Consider the following 11,923-nt stretch of genomic DNA (forward strand, 5'->3'; position numbering starts at 1 on the left):
GAAAACGATACCCGGTCTTACCGGTTTATTACTTGAACGATTCGGTGCACTTGCCGAAATCGAGCCCAACACGTATTTTTTGAGCTAACAAGTTTTTAGTGTCGTTGCCAAGGATTTGGGGATTGAACCCGAGTCCTAGCAACGGCTAACAAGTTAAATTGGGCTTCATCAAGCGTCGCTCTCATGGTGTAGTACGTGGAGTGGTGGTGCAGTATTTGTCGTGCTTCCTCCAGGCGTGTATTCAAATAAACTTTAAAATAAAATCTTAAAATAAAAAACGTAATCTTTAAACAGAGCTAACATCCTTCAACGCATGTCAACATTGAAAAACGGATGTCGATATCCATTTTACCTTAAACGGATGTTGACATCCGTTGAAGATGTCACCTTCGTTTAAAGGTTACGTTTTTTATTTTAGGGTTTGTTTTATTAGGGGACATCGTTGAAGGATGTCACCTCCGTTCATGTATACTTCCCTCACGCTGGTTGATGCTCTGGACGCTCCTCGATGTTCCTCCACACCACGGCGGCAACGCTCCTTCACACCATGGCGGCAATGGAAGCTTTCAAACCAAAAAAAAAATGGGAAGAAAAAGGAATGGAAGTGCGAGAGGTGGGGAGGTGAAACGGAAATGGGGAAAGGGGAAGAGAGTTTCGTGGGTGGGTGCTGGGAAAGTAAAATTAGGGTTTCAAATTATTTAAAATAGGGTAAAAGTAAAAATCTTTTTAACTTAAGGATATAATTGTATTTAAAATAATGTGAGGAGGTGGAGAAAGTATAGGGTGGTGGTGGAGGGAGCAACACCCTTGGTAGAATCATGTTGTGTTTATCTTTGTTATACATTCCTGATGCATAGTTATTTAGGGTACGTTCTTTTGGATGGATTTGAGGGAGATGATTTAGGGGAGATGATTTGAATGGATTTGAGGGTAATTTTTTTGTTGTTTTTTTGAGTGAATTTGTGGATAATTGAGAGTGGATTTGAGAGTAAAGTTTGTGAGTGAGAATTAATGTAGGATTTGATTGATGGGAGAGATTGAAAAAATGAGTTTAATTAGTAGAAATGAAAGATTACCAAAATGTCCCTAACTATATATTAATATAAAATGTTATTTTTTAATGTAAAAAAATTTATAAAGAGACCAAAACTATTAATAATTATTAAAATTAATTTTTAAATATTATAAAAATTATAATGTGATAAAATGAATTTATTTTTAAATAAGGAGTGTGAAAATGAAACAGGAGCTGCAAGGAGGTAATCAAAAAGAGAGAAAAAAAAGAAACAAAAAAATAAAAAATAAAAAAACAAAAATGGCCCTTGACTCAGGCCCAAACCCTTTTTTTTTTCTTGGCATAATACCCAATTTTGTCCCCACTTTAGTTCGGAAATCTCAAGTTAGTCTCTTTATAGAAAAGTGAGTTGAATGGATCCTTACTTGTAATTAATTGACTCTAATGAGTCCCTTCCGTTAAATAGAAGGAAACGGAGTTAGTGGACTGATGATGTGGCAATTGTCTTTGATGATGTGACAATTGTACCTCACTAAAGTATTAGCTTTCTTGAAAGTTGTTTGTGGGTATTGACTTTTTGCTCTTTGCCAAAGTTAAGTGTTTTTTTTTAAGGGATTGGGTCATGGTGGTTGTGTTTTTTTTTCTCTGAAGAAATTCGAGCATTGCTTGTAGAAGGGTTGATCTGAAAATTGAAATTTTTTGTTGATGCTTGATCTGGGGTGCTGTGTCGAGTTTGTTTCTGGAAAGCATAGGAATTTGGAGTGATGGTGGTTTGAGAAAGTATCAGAGGAATGGTGATGGAAGTGTTTAACTAGTACATTTTGCTTTTGAGGGAAGATTTGTGTCGTGATGGCTTCAACCAACCCTTCTCCAAATGCTTCCCCTGTTGCAGTGCCTCCTGTTCTTGGTGGTATTTTATCACCACCACCTTCTTCATCTTCTCCAACCAATTCCTCCAACCCCCCATCATCTCTCAATTCTTCCCAGCCCCATCATCACCACAAAAGAGAATTAAAATAAATTAAAGAATGTAATAATCGAGTAAAACCTAAGCAACGTGGTTCAGAAAAAAAATGAATGAGTAAAAAGAGAGGGGAAAATGTTCGGTGGTGATGCTGGAGATGAAAGAACCCTTCTTAGAAGAGGGAAAGAAAAAAAGGGAGTGGTGGCGTCGGTGGAGAAGCAAGCTCCGGCGAGGGCAGCGGTGAATCTGGGCCGCGAGCGGAGAGAGAAGAAGCGTCGCAGCCATCTGGGTCCTGGTGACGTGCGGCGGCGTGGGATCCGTCCGCGGTGGCTGAATCGAGGCGCGGCAAGGATGGATTCGGAGCAGATCTGGGGCGTACGTGAAAAGCGAGGTCCTCCCTCGCACGCGAGAAGGAGGGGCTGGAGCGGCGTCCGACGATGGCCGTCCGTGGGTGTCGGAGATGGCATCGATGCCGGTTGGAATGCGGTGGCCATTTTTGGTTGGGAGGCTAGCGAACTGTAGGGAGAAGAAAGAGACTCTGGGTCTCATCCCGTTGGAATGGCGCGGAGAGAAGAGGAGAACCTGAAGCTTTCTGAACCACGCAAGCACGCAAACAATTGCGTATTGACACCTCACCACAGACAACTGCCACATCATCAGTCCACTAACTCCGTTTCCTTCTATTTAACGGAAGGGACTCATTAGAGTCAACTAATTACAAGTAAGGATCCATTCAACTCACTTTTCTATAAAGGGACTAACTTGAGATTTCCGAACCAAAGTGGGGACAAAATTGGGTATTATGCCTTTTTTCTTCCAATTCAGAAAATCCTAGGGTTAAGTTACATCCCCTCCATTTTTTTCACCCAAAGAGGCTACGAGACCCAGGGTCTCTTCTCTAATATGAAGAACCTTAGGAAGATCACACACATCACCGCCTCTGCCACTCACGCCCCACTCCGCCACTCACTTCTCCATGATAGACATCTCCCTACTGTCCCTCCTCCCTTCTCTACTGCACGTGTCTATGCTGCCATTCTCCTCAACCCGAACCCACCATTGCTTCCATGGGGGATCTACGTTTGACAGTGAGGCGAGGAAGATGATGACCGCATCACCCATGCACTAAGGTTAAGATAGTTCTGGTAACCCATTTTTGTTGCGACGGAACAAGGAATCAAGGTATGGCGTCCCTGCAACCGGAAAAAAGACACACCGGCCATCCAAAGAAAGCAAATACGTGTGGTGGATCCGGATACAAGAAGCCTGTATCCGGACACGGTTCCTTCGAAAAAAATGAAAAACGTGTATCCGGATACGCTGTTTACTGGAATCGGATACAACAACATGTCTTCTGCTTTAATATTAACGTTAATATTATGATTTTTTTAATATTATAATGGAGTCGGAGTTTTGAACAATCATACAGGGCAGGTAAGTCTTTTACTTATAAATCAGCGCAAATCCTTCCATTTTGGCGAGATGGTGTAAACAATGCAATCCATGCTAAATCTACAAATCTACGTAAATCATCGCTTTTCCATCGTCTCAAATCAGCATATGAAAACACGATTTCGAAATTATTCTTCACTCACAAATTTGCTTAAAGAGTACAATCTGTTCAAGCGAACACAGCCTTAGACATCTTCATATTTTGTAAGAGGATAATTAGCTTCAATTACGGTGATTATCGAAATAATTATTTTATCATTAAAAACATGAGTCATGTTACGTGAATAGGTTGGAGTGAAACTCTTTAAAAAAAAGTGAGTAAAATAAAGAAAAAAACAGATCCACAAGTTTTATGGATTATCTAAGGTATGTTTGGATTCACATATAAAATCTAAACATCTTTTATCTTTTATTAAATATTGTACTAATATATTTCACACAAAAATTTACATAAATTACCTTAATCATGATACGTCGGGTTGATCTTTTCAATCTGTTAATGCATATAAATATAAATTAAGTTTAAATTAGAAAAATCGATTAATTAATTAATTATAAGATTAAAAATACTTGTATGATCTTATACATGGACATATTAAAATAAAAATTAAGTAATAAAATATAGAATTAAAGAAAAAACTAACAGCCTAACGTGTTAACCGGTCCTTTAACGTGATAGAATAGGACAAAACTATTTTTTATAACAAATTAATCTAACTTGTCTCCATTTTTAAGAGACAAAGAAAATAAAGTGGAATATTAAATTGTGAAAAAGTAGGATTTAAATGTAATTTAATTTTATAAAATTGATTTTAAGGGGAGTTTGTGTTTATTTTTATAACTTGTTTCTTGTCTTGAATTAATATAGGATTTTTAAGACATTTCGTAAAACATATATATTTAAGTATGATATTAAATATTAATACATGGTTTAACAGTGATTTGACAGATGTAGTATATAATAGGTTTAATAAATAATAACTTTAATAAATAAATTTTAAGTTTAATTCAACCTTATAAAATTCTAATTAAAATTCAAATAAAAAAGAGATTAAATTCATTAAACCTTTAGGTGTAATTAGTTTATGAAATAAGTGAATTTCACATCAAATTTATCTTCTTCATAAAAACTTAAAGGTAACACACCTTAGTTAGATTAAAAAATAAGTGTTTATTAGTCTTATAAAAAAAGTCATGTAAAGTCAATTTAGTTTTAAATAATATCGACAGAGCTATTGAAACTAAATAAAAGAAAAAAAAATATTTATAATATATTATGTGACTTGAAATACGCATAAAATATTATTATTTTATATAATTCAAATTCAACCAAACTTTTATTAGAAAGGATGTGTTTTATATTAAAATAATATATGTGAAGAGAACTGATTATTACATAAAAAATAACTATAATTTATAATTCGTTGTCTCCCTTTCTAAATCAATAGTACGTAATGTTATAAACTATTTTATTTTATTTATTTTTTATTTGAATCTCTTTTACAAAAGTCATAAAACATCAAATTTTACTTCAATTATCTTAATTTCTTGGCTTAACATCACTATACTCCCAATTTTTGTCAGTTTTGTTCGAAATGACCTAACATTTTTAAAATGTTCAATGCAGTCCTAAATATCGTAGTTTGTATTCAATTTAGTTTCTTTTGCAAATAGTTTTTAAATAGTTAACGACCAAATGTTCAGCCGTGCAATCAGTTAATGACATGTCATTTAACTGTTGACCTGCCTTGACTGAAACATTATACAGTCAATGAGAGACTGCCACGTGGCAACCTCTTCCCCACCCAAAAAATTAGGGTTTCTTAATGCAATGGGGAAAGGCTTCCTTACGCCTGCGCCGCGAGAGGAAAACTGAATGAGTTTCGAAATGCAGGAGCGTCGCGATGCGAATCTTGCTCGTGGTTGTTTGTCTGCGATTTGGTTTCTTTGGTTTCTTTCTACTTGCAAGTTCGAAGAGCAGCTTCGCGATGGCTAGAGAAGATGAAGATTGATGGAGAATGATGCTTTTGCGACGTCGATTCTGCTCCAATTGGCTTTTTTGTTCTCTGTATTTTTCTTTGTAGGTTGAAGACTTGACGAAAAAGATGAGCTTGCGCATAGTTCGCTATCTCGTTGCGGCAGTCATGGTTGTCGCGACAAGATGTTGATGGCGATTCATAGTGAAGGAAGGAAAAAATGGTCATGGTGGTGTTTTTGGGTGGTTGTTGGACGCAGAAGATGAACAACGGTGGTGGTGGTGTGACCATCTGGTTAGGGTTTCGAAATGTTTGATGATAAAGGTGCGAAGATGGTAGTTGGCCTTGAGCATGGCGATGGCAGTTAGTGTTAGGTGGTGGCTAGGATTATCTCTAGAGGGAAATTATGGTTTCTGAAAGTAGGAGATGATGATGACATGTCAAGGATGATGTGTCATTGATTGTAGAACTGGACATTTGACCGTTAACAATTTAAACAACGTTTACAAAAAAACTAAATTGAATATAACGATCTTTAAAATTATATTAAATATTTTTAAAAAATTAAATTATTTCAAATAAAATTGAGAAAATTTGGGACATGTAATAAGCCTAATTTCTTCCTCCCTTTTCGTTACGTTTACTCCATCATGCCTGTCACGGCAAAACATTGACGATGGTCATGTCTTTGTCTTTTGGCACCTGGGGTGATGCGCATTAAGATTTTGAATTTCAGTCTTTTTACTTTTAAAAAGGTTATTAATATATTTTACGATATTTTGCAATATTTATTATTGGTGGTAAAATCTGACGATATTTATTGAAACCTGTGTCAGTGAATCATAATTGAATCACCGAGTTGTTATTGATCCAATTAGTTCAGTCTATGCTTAAAATACAAAAAAAAAAGTTATTATTATTAATTTAACAAATATAATGTAAATATAATTTTTTTCTCAAAATAAAATAACAATAAAAATATAATAAAAAATAAAATCCAAAATTCTTAACAACAATAAAAGTTCATAAACATATTCAAAATACTATATATATAATGAAAAAAATCTGGACTGGGTATGTCTTTTTAAAAGGATAGGATATCATTTGAGAACATATGTATTAAAGGAACACACACAAAATTTAAATTTATAAACGAGTTAAAAAAGTTTAACTCAAACTTAGTATTTTCTTCAAAGGTTTTAATTATGCTTTGATTAAATAAATAAGCCAAACTCAATCACTAATAATTTTTGCAAGTTAAGTTCAAGCTTTAAACATTTGGGTTGACTTGATTGGTTTACGCTAGTGCTTACAAATATCATAGTTCCTCTCAAGTATTTAAAGAGTTTACAAAACAAAAAAGGAGCAAAATTTAGCTATCAAAATTATAAATGATATTATGGAATAAAATATATTAAAAGTTTATAATTAAAAAAATAATTAAGGATAAAACCATAAATGAAGTGTCTTAAATTTATATTTTTCTAAAACCATCCTTTGTTTTCACATTAGATAATCACACAAATTATTGTATTTCTGGTATAATTCATTTTTCTAATATATTTTATTATAGATTGAAATTTATTAAAATAATATTTTTTTAAAATTTTAATTTTAATTAAAGAATCTATTTCTCAATTTTTAATAAGCATTAATGAATAATAAAAATGTATTAAAATTAACTGTAACTAAAAAAATGGAATCAGTGTTCCGTGTCTGGCTCCACGCGCTTGGAAGTTGGAATTGCTAGGGTAACGAGGGACATAATTTATTCGGTCTTCATCATTTGTTGTTCGGTGATCATGATTTAACATCTTGACTTTTTTTATATTTAAATTATAAACTCATAAATTATTATTTTATTATAGTACTTTACTTAGATTTACTACTATTATTTTATTATAGAAAAGTAGTTGTTAAGAATGTAAATAAAAATAAAAAAGTTAATGTAAAAGGAACATTTTTCTTTGTTATTATCCCTTTCCCTTTGTTTGGAGAGCCATAGTATTAAGGGACATTGGAATAATTGGGAAAACTGCACACAGAATCTATGTCCTGTACACAGAATGGGTCTCTATGTGATGAAGTTACTTGTCATTCTGCAAAATTGTTTGGAAATTAATGTGAATTTCTAAATTTTACATAATAATTAAAAGGATTTATTGACACCTTATTCTTTTAAGATTTTGAATTGAATTTAATATTATAATTTTTTTTATAGATGTTTATTTATTATTCATGATTTTAAAAGTTGTCTCTCATCAAAATTAACGACAGTAAATATTACTTTTAGAATATATAAAGCAATTCTAACTACCCCGCCTCTGCTTTACAAATAAACCAAACGGTTGGTTAATAAAGAAGACTTGCAAGAAGGGTTTGGTAACTTATAATAATTTTAAGTAATTTGAATAAAAGTAATTACTTTTAGTAAACAAAACAATTGTGATTTATAAAAATAGAATAAATAAAAAAGTTAGTTATTAGGTCACCAACATTGAAATTGTAAAGAAAATATTGTAAGAAGTAAGAAATACGTAAGGATTTAAACTACCAACCAACACGAGACCAAACGGTCAATTAATAAAGCATAATAAAAGTAAAGTGGTTTCAATTTAAAGTTATATAAATTATTTTATTTTTTAGCATTATGAATTTCGCACAAATATTAAGAAAAAATTGATAAAGAACCATGAAAGATTACTCTTTGTAATTTCGTATATTTTTATATTCTGTGTATATAAAAGTAAATCCTTAATACAAACAATTACATATATTGTCACTGGAAATATTAGTTTTTATGTTTAAATAATTAATTAATTAATTATTAAGGCTGGTTACAAAAGAAATGATAAAATATTATGAAAGTATTCGGATAAAGTATAAAGAAAAAGGTACCAAGTCACTAAAGCACTATTGTAAATAAAGAAATATTCGGAAAAAAATGAGGATAAAGATAACCCTCATAAATAGTGGACAATTTTTTTTCAAGTCTCTTTCCCCCTAATAGTTCATGTTTAATGTATTTGCATTTTTAAAATACATTTCCATATATTTTTTAAAGCTAAGTGTTTGAAAGTATACATAAATCTTTAATTTGGTAAAATAATTAATATACATAATTGAAAATGATAAATAATTATTTTTAAGAATAATTTAAGTTCATCTAATTTTGACTAGATATTTTATATTGATTAAGTATAAATATAAATACAAATATTATTATTATTATTATTATTATTTTCAATTGACTATGAGATGTGATAAGTATGTGTAGATATCTCATCCCAATATTAATCTTCATCATTGTCAATTACTAAAATACACATAGAACACTAAGTAAGAGTGATTGTATTAATTTTTAAAATGATGGTGTTCTAACTTTTGCATCTCTAAATTGTCTAAAATTTCCTTATGGTGTTCTAACTTTTGCATCTTCTTTATTGATTAATGAGGGTGTGCCAAGTTTATGTGATCACCAAGACATATCATCAGCTCTGATACCACTGTTGGGTCTATCGAGGAGAAGGTTCACTAGGAAGATACAAACACCAATGATATTTGAGCTCAACCCCATAAGAGATTGTCACCACTGCAATGGGTTAATGAGTCTTCCACCTTTATATAATGTTTTACTTTCTCATTTCTATCCAATGTGAGACTTGGACTCACGTTTTGAATATTTGACTCATTTATGCTTTCATTGTTCTATTATTATATGGTTGTGGCAATGTTCAATGAAGCTTTTCATGATTTGTAGTTTTATTCTTCAGTTTATGAAGTCTTTTTATAATCCTTAAAGTAGCGGTTATTTAGATGATGAGAGATCATAATAGATTTCATAATCCAATTGTATTTACTTATGTTATTTTTCAAATTAAGAAGTTAATGTGTATGATTGAGAATAAATGTAAGAATCACATATAAGTAATATTGTCTATGATTTCTTGTGTTGAAATTTTTCAATATTCAAATTAGGAAAAATATGGTGGTTTCAATTATGGAGATAATATAACAAGTTCCATCTGTCAATTGGCTTAAGGTGAATACTAATGGTGTAAATAGGGGTTGTCTTGGTTTGACTTCATGGTATATTTAGAGGAAGTTGGAGTGAATGTGTAGATAGTTTTTCAGTTATTTTTAAGGTACAAACTTCTATTTATACTGAATTTATGGGGACCATTTTTTATTTGAAGCATGCTTGGAGGGAGGATTTTCAAATGCTTTGGTTGGAAAATAATTCTTCTTTAGTATGACATGTATTTTTTGTAAACATGTGGAGTTCAAACTTTTCATGTTTTTCGTAAAAGAAATAACTGTGTTGATAAATTAGTTAATTTAATTTTGATTCATAAAAAACAATATAAGTGATTTAATGTTTTACCTCTATATATTTTTGTGTGTATATATATATATATATATACCTTTTCATAATAGGTATAATTTGTCTATATTTCATGTAATTTTTATCATGGGTTTTGTATGGTCCCATGCTTTTATTCTTTTATTTTACTTTCTTTTCAATAAATTTTCATATGATGAAATGTCAAAGTTTATGGCTATGTCTAACATCTATTTTGAAGTAATATAAAATCTTGCCTTTTTTTATTATCTTTTGATTCTTATATTTTGTTTCATATGGGATTTTTTTTTCGCTAAAACAATTTCCATCATATTTTAATTGTTTCACTAGTTTGGTATTTGAAAAAAATATATATATTTTTAAGGTATTTTTCATTTTATCATACTCTTAATAATGCACTTTATACTACTACGATTATAAAATGATATTTTATTTACTATAATATAATAATTTATAATGTAATGTTATTATCATGAATTTTGTTCATAGTCAACCAAAAGATTATAATTCAAAAGACAAAAAAATATGTCCAAATTTTAAATATTATTAGTTTAATATTTTTTTTTATAGGATTTCGTTAAGGTAGTATTATAATATCTGTTAGTGTAAAAAAATATTTCATTAAAATTTAGACAAAAAAATAAATAGACGTTTAAAATATTTTTAAATTTAAATATTTGTTCTAAATATATTTATAACTTTATCATTTTTATTTTATTAATAATGGTAAAATTAATAGATATTTTAATTGTCATGAAATTTTAATTATGTGTGATTATATAATTTATTTTATATAATTGTTTGACTCTTATTTAGTTGTTATTTGATATTCTGTCTTAAAATTTACATAATTATAATTTTTTAAAAATTTTAATATTAAAGAAATGAAAATATACCTTTTAACATTTAATCTATGATAATATTATATTTTATTTGCTATAATATTTTTAAAAGTAATTAATTGATATTAAAACATAAAGTAGAATATGGATATCGTGATAATGGTGATAAGACAAAAATAAATTTGTACATATAAAATATAAATGAAAATAAATATTTACATGAGGAATAGGATGAGATATTGAAAATAAAGAATTCACAGTTGAGAGTGAAAGAGATAATTAAAAAATTAGACGTTATTTGTAATAAAGTCTTGTTTTAATAAAAATCATATTAATTTATATTTAATTAATTAATTTTGAACAATTATTTTCATTTGAAAGCAAAACAATATTAATTTTAACACAAGAAAATAAAATATGTATGAAATTTCAACGGAAAAATTGTTTTAAAATATTCATAAATTACAATTTAAAAAAAAACAGTATATCTTTTAAGATTTATTTTTACAAATTTCTTCTATTATATACATCTAAAATTGCAATTACTTTGTATCAGAAAAAAAAAGTGTAAATAATTTTTATTTTCAAACATGCTTTTAATATAAATATGAAAATAACATAATCAGACAAAACTGTATTAAAAATGAATAAATCATACTAGAACATCAGCAGTAAAATATTCAAAAGAATAAAACTTATCTAAAATCAGTTCCAAGTTAATATATTTTATAAATGAACAATTTAAAGATTTATTTAATTTTAATTAGTTTTAAGATTAAATTATTGGTAATATTTTTTGTGACATCCGGGCACTGACGAGGGCGGGGAGTGACGCCGGTGCAAGGGGGCACAGACAAGGAGCGGCTCCTGGCAGCTTCGGGTGGAAGGGGTACATGGACGAATCGAACATACACCGGAATGAGAGGGATCTGGAGATTGTATAGGTATGGGACTATACGGTTGAAGGATAGCTTAAAGGGATTGATTTGGCTACTCATATCACCAAATGCATTTGCTTTTCGGTAGCCTGACCCATAAGAACTCCATGGTTAAGCGTGCTTAGCTTGGAGTAATTTTGTGGGAGGGGTTACATTTTTGGCAAATAACCATTAAATTATTAATTATATGATAATCTTAAAATTTATGTAAGGTTTAATCATTCACGAAGTCCTTTTTTTCGCGTGGAATCTCAATTTAGTTCCTTTGTTTTTGGAAATCTCAATTGGGTCCCAAATTTATGAAAATTGCAACAATTGGATCCTTTTCGTTAAATTGTCTCCAACAGCGTTAGTGTGTCTCTGACATGGCACG

This window comes from Vigna angularis, chromosome 1 (genome assembly GCF_016808095.1).
Source record: "Vigna angularis cultivar LongXiaoDou No.4 chromosome 1, ASM1680809v1, whole genome shotgun sequence".
Lineage (NCBI taxonomy): Eukaryota > Viridiplantae > Streptophyta > Magnoliopsida > Fabales > Fabaceae > Vigna > Vigna angularis.